Source organism: Brachyhypopomus gauderio, chromosome 14, assembly GCF_052324685.1.
Source record: "Brachyhypopomus gauderio isolate BG-103 chromosome 14, BGAUD_0.2, whole genome shotgun sequence".
NCBI classification, from domain to species: Eukaryota; Metazoa; Chordata; class Actinopteri; order Gymnotiformes; family Hypopomidae; genus Brachyhypopomus; species Brachyhypopomus gauderio.
Window position 1 is genome coordinate 2,498,222 of NC_135224.1, and position 9,611 is coordinate 2,507,832.

The 9,611-nt window shown below is 44.2% G+C and overlaps 1 protein-coding gene across 1 annotated transcript in view; it reads left to right on the forward strand.

The window, feature by feature from the left end:
* The window catches only part of pth1r (parathyroid hormone 1 receptor), a 63,481-nt gene that overhangs the window by 15,713 nt on the left and 38,157 nt on the right, over positions 1-9,611 (forward strand). The window lies entirely within an intron of this gene.

A 9,611-nucleotide genomic window follows, 5' to 3' on the forward strand; every position in this document is an offset into this window, starting at 1 on the left:
AACATCTTTCATCAGACGCTGGCTTTGATGAGGATTCCTCACATGAAAAAAATGAAATTCTTACCGACCAGAATAAAAAAAAACTGTTTTGATTAGATGTGGAGAAAATGTTTGAAATGTCTACCACCTCCAGGTTACTGTTCTGAATATCGCCGTCATAAAAATAAGGTAGCTAAGGTAGACTCTTGAAATTCTTTTTTTATGAACCACAAGTGTATAAAAAAGTGAATAGTCAGGAGTACTACTGATTCACGAACACGGACGTAATTTTGGGGGGGGACGGGGGGGGGGGGGGCATGTCCCCCCCACTTTTTCAAAAGCCGGCTTTGGTCCCCCCCAGTTTTTACGGTTAAAACCAAATATTTAAATAGCGACGAATCCATGTCCCCCCCACTTTTGAAATCAAAATTACGTCCATGTTCACGAATATGATTAATGATTATGTAATGATTACTATAATGAAAGGACTAGGAACGTAGTGGAATACAGACCTTCTCTCCAATGTGGTAGTTGTCTTCAGAAAAGCTTTTAATACATTTTAAGTTCAGTGGAGAACAGTGTTCTTATTCATATTGGTGTGTGTGCTGTCATTGCTGAGGGTTCCTACTGTTGTTCCACTAGTTTAATACTGCGCTTTGGTATTAACACAGTTACTCCTCTTCAGGCCAAAGCAGTCTAGCATCATCACTTCAGCGTTTCAGCGCACGCAGGCCAGACACGTGTGTTTGTCATCTCCTCCACGTGAGCCGTCACTACAATCTCACTCACCGTCTAAAACAGAAAACTGAAACGTAAATATCAAATTGGAACTGTTTCAAGCGTTTTTCTAGTCAACGTTTCATATAGTGTAAGGTCCACATTAAAAGGTATTACTGGTGCTCATCGAGTCCTTCAGACTGAGCTAATAGTGTCCTTTGCTATTGTAAAGTTTGACATGATGTCTTTTACTATTGTAAAGTTTTACATGACGCTGTGTGTGTAACCTCACCCGTCCCACCGTGGAGATTTGTGGAGGTCCTCGTGGCCCTAGAGGCAGCTACTCCTCCTGCTTGGTGCACATCGGCACGGATGAGTGGTCTACCTGAACATCACTTGTGCTGCAGAGCATCAGCAGAGCGGCAGAGCTGCTGGGGGGGTTACTGGCTTGGTACCGCAGGTCAGAGCACTACCTCATGTATGGTGAGGCAGAATCACCATGTATGGTGAGGGGGGGGGGGGGGGCAGTGTGTCACATTGTAACCAGTGTAACTGTGTCTGTATATACTGTGTAACACAGTGTAACTGTGTCTATATGCCCAATGTAACACAGTCTAACTGTGTTTATGTATGTGCTGTGTAACTGTGTCTGTATGCGCTGTGTAACACTGTAACTGTGTCTGTATGTGCTGTGTAACACAGTGTAACTGTGTCTGTATGTGCTGTGTAACACAGCGTAACGTGTCTGTATGTCCAGTGTAACACAGTGTAACTGTGTGTATGTATATGCTGTGTAACACAGTGTAACTGTGTCTGTATGTGCTGTGTAACTGTGTCTGTATTCCTAGTGTAACACAGTGTAACTGTGTCTGTATGTGCTGTGTAGCACAGTGTAACTGTGTCTGTATGTCCAGTGTAACGCAGTGTAACTGTGTCTGTATGTGCTGTGTAACACAGTGTAACTGTGTCTGTATGTCCAGTGTAACACAGTGTAACTGTGTCTGTATGTGCTGTGTAACACAGTGTAACTGTGTCTGTATGTCCAGTGATGGGTGGTGCTCTGTCCTGGGTCTTCTCTCCTATTCTTGCCCCTGTTTCAGTCCCCCAGGAAGGTGTGGTTTCTGGTTGAGTACGCTGTGTGTGATTGGCCGATTCTCACCAGTGTGTTGATTGGATATAAAAGCTGTGTGTAAAGTGTCCTTGGGAAAGGTGCTGTGAGTGTAACTTCATTCATTCAAAATATTTAAAACTGGAATGAATGTACTTCATCCGTGTGCGTGTTGCTATGGTGGCAGGTGCTCACTGTAAGGTCAGGTGAGAAGTGTGAATGATTTAGAAGTGTACAGAACTCAGTGAACACTGTAGGTGTGTACAAAGCAATCCAATTACCTCCCAGTATAATAGATTCATGAGTAAGAGTCCTGTGTTACTGTTTGAAGGACATCAATCGTAAAGAGAACTTAAGGTTTCACAGGAGTCCTGAATTCCTTCTTGTTGGTATTGTTAATGGCAGTATAGTCTATGACTGTAAGGTCTGTGGCAGTGTGTTCTGTTCTTAGGTTATCCAAAAGTCTGGGATAGACTGCAGTGTTTTGTATTTGTATGAGTCCTAAATGCTTTGTTGTTTGTTTGTGTGCGTATTTGTGTGTGTGTGTGTGTGTGTGTGTGTGTGTGTGTGTGTGTGTGTGTATGTGTGTGTGTGTTTTGTGTGTGTGTAATTATATATTCTTTGGACATGCAGTTTTACAAGTCAAATCAAACACTTGAGTTAATCACTGTAAGTGCTAGACAGACATGGGCAGACACGAACCACACACACACACACACAAATAACATACAGATGTTCTTAGAATAGACACACCCATACTGAGTCATTTAATGTTTATATACTGTGGCTGGTGAATGAATTATATATGTAACCATATTATTATATTATATATATTATATAGAAAGATTTACAATATTTTTGAAGCATGGCAGTGTGCCTAAATGAATTCTGCATCTGTATCAGAACACCGAGTGACTCAACAGACTTCTGACAATAGGACCAACAATAACACATCTGTAATCTCCATGATGACACTGAGCCCCCTGTGATAAGCTTACGTTTGAGTTGTGTAGTTTTGAAGACACAGTGTTGTTAATCATTTAAAGCAGTACTCAAGACTTCCCCAGTTCCACAACAAAGGGAGGCGTCACCCTCTGGGGAAGTTTTGATTTACATGGCTTCAGTTTGATCTATTTTGATACTACAAAACTGCCATTACATGAACTATTAGTAGTTTCAAAAAGGATTTGATGAAACTTGTAATACTTAGCTCATGCAATTTTCTTTCATAAGGAAAATATGGAGAAGACAAACCCTATACTGTAAATTAGAAGGTCATATACAACAGATCAGAAATCAAAATGTTTCAATTAGAGGGGGCAGACGTGGATAGGGGCAGACCCTGGCCGGGTGGAATGTGAGCTCTCACGTAGCCAATGCAAGATGTTTCCATAAGAGACTGAACTGCTGCTCTTCAGACCGATCTGGCCAACGCAAGGGTGTAATTAGGGCCCTGAATGGCTCTCTAAGTCAGAGTGTGGTTTTAGAGCCTTTCCAAGGGACGGCCAGTCCTGTGGTTTGTGGTTTGTGTCGTCAAATGCAAATTGCACAGTTGACAGGGAGAGTATGGAGCCCCAGAGCTCCCGGGCCATCACACAGCTCTCCGGTTCGGTTCTGCCCATCACGTTGCCCAGCAGAACCAACCAGGCACGCTGCTCAAACCCAGACGTCTCTGGAGATACAGCGTAGAGTCCTCCAGGCCTCGCTCTACCATGTCTAGAAGGGGATGTGGGGGCTACTGGTTGAAAACTGGCCAACAACAAGGAAGGAAATGCTGGGTCTGTGGTAACGGGGCAAATAACCAGGGGCAAATAACCAGGGGCAAATGACCAAAACAAGCGCCAAGCTTAAACATAGGCCCTGATTTCCATAATGTATTCATTCTATGGGTAGATGTGTAAATATTAAAGTTACGCTATTTATCATCCATCTGATGAAGTATGATATGCATTGGAAAAGTTTGCTTTTTCGTGGTAACAGAAGCTAATAATAGTCTTGTTTTTGCTTTCCATGGTGCTCTTATGCAGCACGTTCCCTGAGGAACCTTCAGGACAGTCCCTGTTCACGGGACCGGGACCGCCCTTATACATCACTAACCACTGCAGGAGGAAGAATCCAAGTGAAGGCTGTGCTAACAACACCCAGCTAGCCCACAACACTAGAATCTAGCTAGCAACTCTAGCTTCTAGCTAGCAACAGTAACATTTAGCCCACAACACTAACATTGGATATACCTGGTAAATTATATTCACAGACAGCACTGCTCATTTTGTCCAGTCTTACACAGCTGTTGCTGTTCGGTGTAATTATGTATTCTTTGGACATGCAGTTTTATGAGTCAAATCAAACACTTGAGTTAATCACTGTGCTAGGTAGACATGAATCACATACACACAAATACACACAAAAGTGATACTTTTGCACTTCTTGCCTTTCATTTTCCCAAACAATGTCAAACATTAACCTCTGTGTGCTTATGTTTTCTTTCTCTAAGTTTAGTGCAGTTTATTGTGGGTCTACTGTCTGAGTATTATTCTGAATTGGCCTAATAGAATATTTAACACGCTAATAAGCAAACAGTATAGCTACGATTTTCATGGTGCTAATTAGTAAACATTATAACATCGACTGAACTGTCTCTTTAACAGAATTATCACTTTAATCGAACAACACCTTTAAGAAGTAGCTGCAGGGTTGCCAACTCTCACGCATTGAGCGTGAGACACACGCATTTGACCGTCTTCACATGCTCTCACGCCACTCTTCCGATATCTCACGCCGGAAAAAAAAATCCAGTTTATTTACCTCTGATCCACATCTATGATTCAATGAGTTACTGGTTCGCTCTGGCGCCAGTCCATTTTACGTTTGCCACCCCCCCCCCCCCCCCCCCCCCCGACAACTTACGTTCGCCAACCTAAGGTCTACAATTTACACTCACCGCCTCCTCCAGGTTCAAATCTCACTCCAAGCGATATATATATATATATATATATTTTTTATTTATTTATTTATTTATTGATCCCAGAGTGAAATTCACTGTATTTAACACTGATCAGCATGCCCGAGAATGTGTTGGGTACTTTGAAATTAAGAAGGCAGTTACTGCCATCTGCAAAACAGACACTCAAGGCATTAACAGAAAAGAATAATTTAGAGGTCACAGACTTTAAGCAGAATGGCTTGTGACGTTATGGCTGTGGTGAAGCTAAACAGTTTGAGGGCTACATGTAGACATGGAGACCAGTCAGAGGCTGCAGTGTTGGAGGTTAGACGCTGGGCAGAGACGGCGTGATCGAGACCTTTCCTGTTAGTGAAGGGACCCAGTGTGGCCATGTCAAAGTGGCTTAGCCTCACAACACCCTAAACCCTTCAAGCTCAGTATTGTTGGACGGATTTAGGGATTCAATTTAGAAAAGGGATGTAGGGATTGACTTTTTCGTTTTTATTTTATTTTTATTTTTTGGAAAACAAACATCAACTGTGATGCATCATCCCGATCCAGTGTTCCAAAGCCCCTGCTATGGCGTGGCGCTGGGGTATTTATGTACTGTGTGTATTTTTCTAATTTTCTCCCTGGCTCACTGCCAGTAGAGATTAACAAAAACACGACTGTGCTTTGAATGAGAAAGTGTACGTGAAAATAGAACCTACTCACATTCTGGCTGGTGGCTGGGACCTCTGCCTGCCAGGGGTGAGGGGTGGGGGGTGGGGTTGGAGGTGGGTGAGTGGGTGGGGGGGTGTGGGGTTGGGGGGTGATGGTTTTCAAAAATAATTGTGAGGTGCGTAATAATCACCCATGCTTCTCCTTTGAGGGAGGCTTGATCTGGGGTCACACTTTGTATCTGTACAGAGCCGGGGGCTATGGCGGGTTGGGTTCTCGGCTGAGGTTGCCAGGTGTTGCACTTTGGTGTCGGGGGAGTCATTCCCACAGAAGGAGGTCTGTTCGCCGAGAGTGTGGAAGGTTTGCAGGTTTGCAGTCCACAGAGACCTGGTTGCACTCTGCTTCAGGTTAATAGTCCCTCTGTAACAAAGCCATGCACGGAGGAGTTTCAGCCTGACACGGTATCGGAGGAGGTCTGTGGCGTGGACACCCACACGCTTATACACACTCCCACACACTTATACACACTCCCACACGCTTTTACACACTCCCACACACTTATACACACTCCCACATGCTTATACACACTCCCACACACTTATACACACTCCTACACGCTTATACACACTCCCACACACACTCCCACACACTTATACACACTCCCACATGCTTATACACTCCCACACGCTTATGCACGCTCCCACACACTCCCACACACTTATACACACTCCCACACGCTTATGCACACTACCACACACACTCCCACATGCTTATGCACACTCCCACACACACTCCCACACACTTATGCACACTCCCACACACACTTATACACACTCCCACACACTTATACACACTCCCACACACTTATGCACACTCCCACACGCTTATGCACACTCCCACACACTTATACACACTCCCACACACACTCCCACACACACTCCCACACACTTATGCACACTCCCACACACACTCCCACACACTTATGCACACTCCCACACACACTCCCACACACTTATGCACACTCCCACACACACTCCCACACACACTTATACACACTCCCACACACTTATGCACACTTCCACACACACTCCCACACACACTTATACACACTCCCACACACACTCCCACACACTTATGCACACTCCCACACACACTCCCACACGGCTCCTGAGAAACACTGGACCCAGTGCTGTACGCCCCCCTCCTGCACATCTCACTGCAGCAAAAAGTTTTCTCAAGATTTCCTAATTAAATTTAGACCTTGATGTAAATCATGGACACTTTAGGACACTTTAATCCCAACTAGTCTTTAATCCCAACTAGTCTTTAATCCCAACTAGTTTTTAGTCTTTCCTGGTAAATCCCACAGAGGTGAAGAATGTCACACCAACTCCTTTTGTGTTGACATGTCAGCGTGACTCAGTTGCGGCCTGCTGCCTCCTGATTGGCTCTGGGCGCCCCCTGGTGACCCTCAGTGAAAGATGGCGATGTTCTTGTTGTTGTTACCCTAAAGGGGTCAGAGGTCACCCAGACCCACCCCACAGGACAGCAGCAGGAGTTTTCTGCCCACATGCCCCCAAAAATGCTCATGTTGTTAGAACTTCTGAAGCATGTTACTGTTAAACAAGCATTAGTCAGTCAGCTGAGCCCAGCTCAGGGTCTGTGGACAGTAGGTCCCTCTCCAGCGTTTCTGCTTCACGCCTCTCCAGTGCCAGGGCTCAAACGCTGTGGCGTTTTTCTTTTTTTTAAGATTTTGCCCAGATTCATCAATGGACGCCCGGTTGTGGCTGAACCAGCACCTGTGCAGTGCCATGTTGGTGCAGAGCTAATTTTAATGTCATTTATCTTTGCATCTTTGGCGAGGTTTCTGGAATATTCTGAACGGGGCTAAGCAGCCTGTCAAACAAGTTTGTATCTGTGGCGTGTTTGCTTGTGCTGAAAAGTTGTTCCATGTGTGGTTGTTTGCTGTGAGAGGCCGTAAACGTCTCCCCTCTGCTTACTTAGCTCTAGCTCGTCTTCATCCTGGAGAGACGAAAAATACCAGTGGCCAGAATGTTGTGCTTACGGATGATGGAGACTCATGGAGGTCGGATATTTGAGCTTCAGTTATAAGTTTGGAAATCCTGCTTTGGGCACAGACACATAATCCCTGGCCCGTGGGGAGGGGGGGGGGGCGGGGGAAGGGGGGGTCTGAGAGCACCAGGCCTGGACCTATGGCGGGGTTTCTTGGCTAGTACTGGAGAGCTGATTTGTAGCAGGCTGTAATTGCTACTAAAGCTGCAGGTTTTTTTGGAGACAGCTTTAAGAGTAATTATGATCCTTATGAGAGCTGATGGGTCTATCTACCAGTTCAGAACGTGTGTGGGAAAGGAAAGAGCTGTTTCGACTGTTCAAGGCACCAACGCCTGCTGTTATTGGCTCATTTAATAATTAATAATGAGTATTATTAAATAGTTCATAGTGTATAGCAAATGGTGTGTAGTGTATACTGCACAGTATAGTGTAAAGTGAGTTAAAATCAGTTTGTCTGAATAAAAATTCAATCAGAAAGACAAAGTTTTTTACCAGCACGAGCCTGTAGATTTGATGTCAACCTGTCACACCTACCTTAAGGGCCTGGCATATCTTAATAGTTATGTTTTCATTTATGGCATATCTTCATGGTTATGCTTTAATAACATTTTGAGGCTCCATATTAACAGCCGGGTGTGTCCCCGGTCGGGCAGCTGACCCCTGTATATCTCTCCAGAGCATCAGCAACGTAAAGATTTTAACAAGTTTTAATTTTACAATCAAGCCCTCAAACTCTTTATTCAACCCCCCAAACGTTCAGGTTATTGAGCTTGGATCAGATTTCGGGTGTATACAGACATTCCTCCCACAGCCTTTTGAATGTCTTTTCTCCCACTCAGTCCAGACGTGAGTAGGGTTGTGGCTCACCAAGCTGCTGTGTTCTGGCCATCTGTGGTCACTGTAGTATTTCAGCTGTTTATTAGTTCACTGGAACTACTAAGTTCTGCTGTGAAACTTCTAATTTACATATGCAAATGTGGGCCAATGGGGATCACTCACCCTTTCAGTGAAAGGGATGATGTTCATCTGTTTCATTCTGATTAAGCATGATGGGGAGGATGAAATACGGGCTTCAATGAACTGAAACACAGAAGCACTGAAACACAAACACTGAAACACAAACACTGAAACACAAACACTGAAACACAAACACTGAAACACAAACACTGAAACACAAAACACTGAAGCACAGAAACACTGAAGCACAGAAACACTGAAGCACTGAAGCACAGAAGCACTGAAACACTGAAGCACTGAAACACTGAAGCACTGAAACACTGAAGCACTGAAACACTGAAGCACAGAAGCACTGAAGCACAGAAGCACTGAAGCACAGAAGCACTGAAACACTGAAGCACAGAAGCACTGAAGCACAGAAGCACAGAAGCACTGAAACACTGAAGCACTGAAATAAAAACACAGAAACACTGAAACAGAAACACTGAAACATAGAAACACTAAAAGAGTGAAACACAAGAACACTGAAACACAGAAGCACTGAAAAACAGCTCTCATACAGTTGAGTTTGTAAAACAGTGTTAGTTAGAAATGAAAAACTCTCCTAGTGAAACATGTTTCTCACTGTCCCACTGTACTATGAATTGTGCTTTCATTGGGACAGTTTCAGGAAGTGTCACAGTTAGCTCCACCCCCCTGTCCATCAGCCTTTGATTGGGGTTCACTGTGTTCAAAATAGCCTACTACATACTACTACCAAAACAGTATCCACTATGCAGTATGCAAATAAAAATTATTTTTCCAGTATGTGAAACATACCCGGATGACCTACTACTTCCGCAAAATATTCCAGTACGCGACCAGAGCTATCTTCGTGGTGTACTGCATCCCATCATGCATTGCTATGCTCACGTGACCCCGTAGTATGTTTTGCTTTTGTCTCATACTGGATACTGTACTACATACTACTATGAGGACCAGTATGCAGTATCCAGTATATACTGAGTGCAGTATGCAGTATCCAGTATGTAGTAGGCTATTTCGAACACAGCCCATGTTTTGGTTTCCCCGTGTGTTCTCTGGCCACGCCCGTGTCATTTGTAACCCCACCCCCTGATTATCATTCCCACCTGTGTCTTGGGTTCCTCGTTTAGTCCTGTATATATATATATA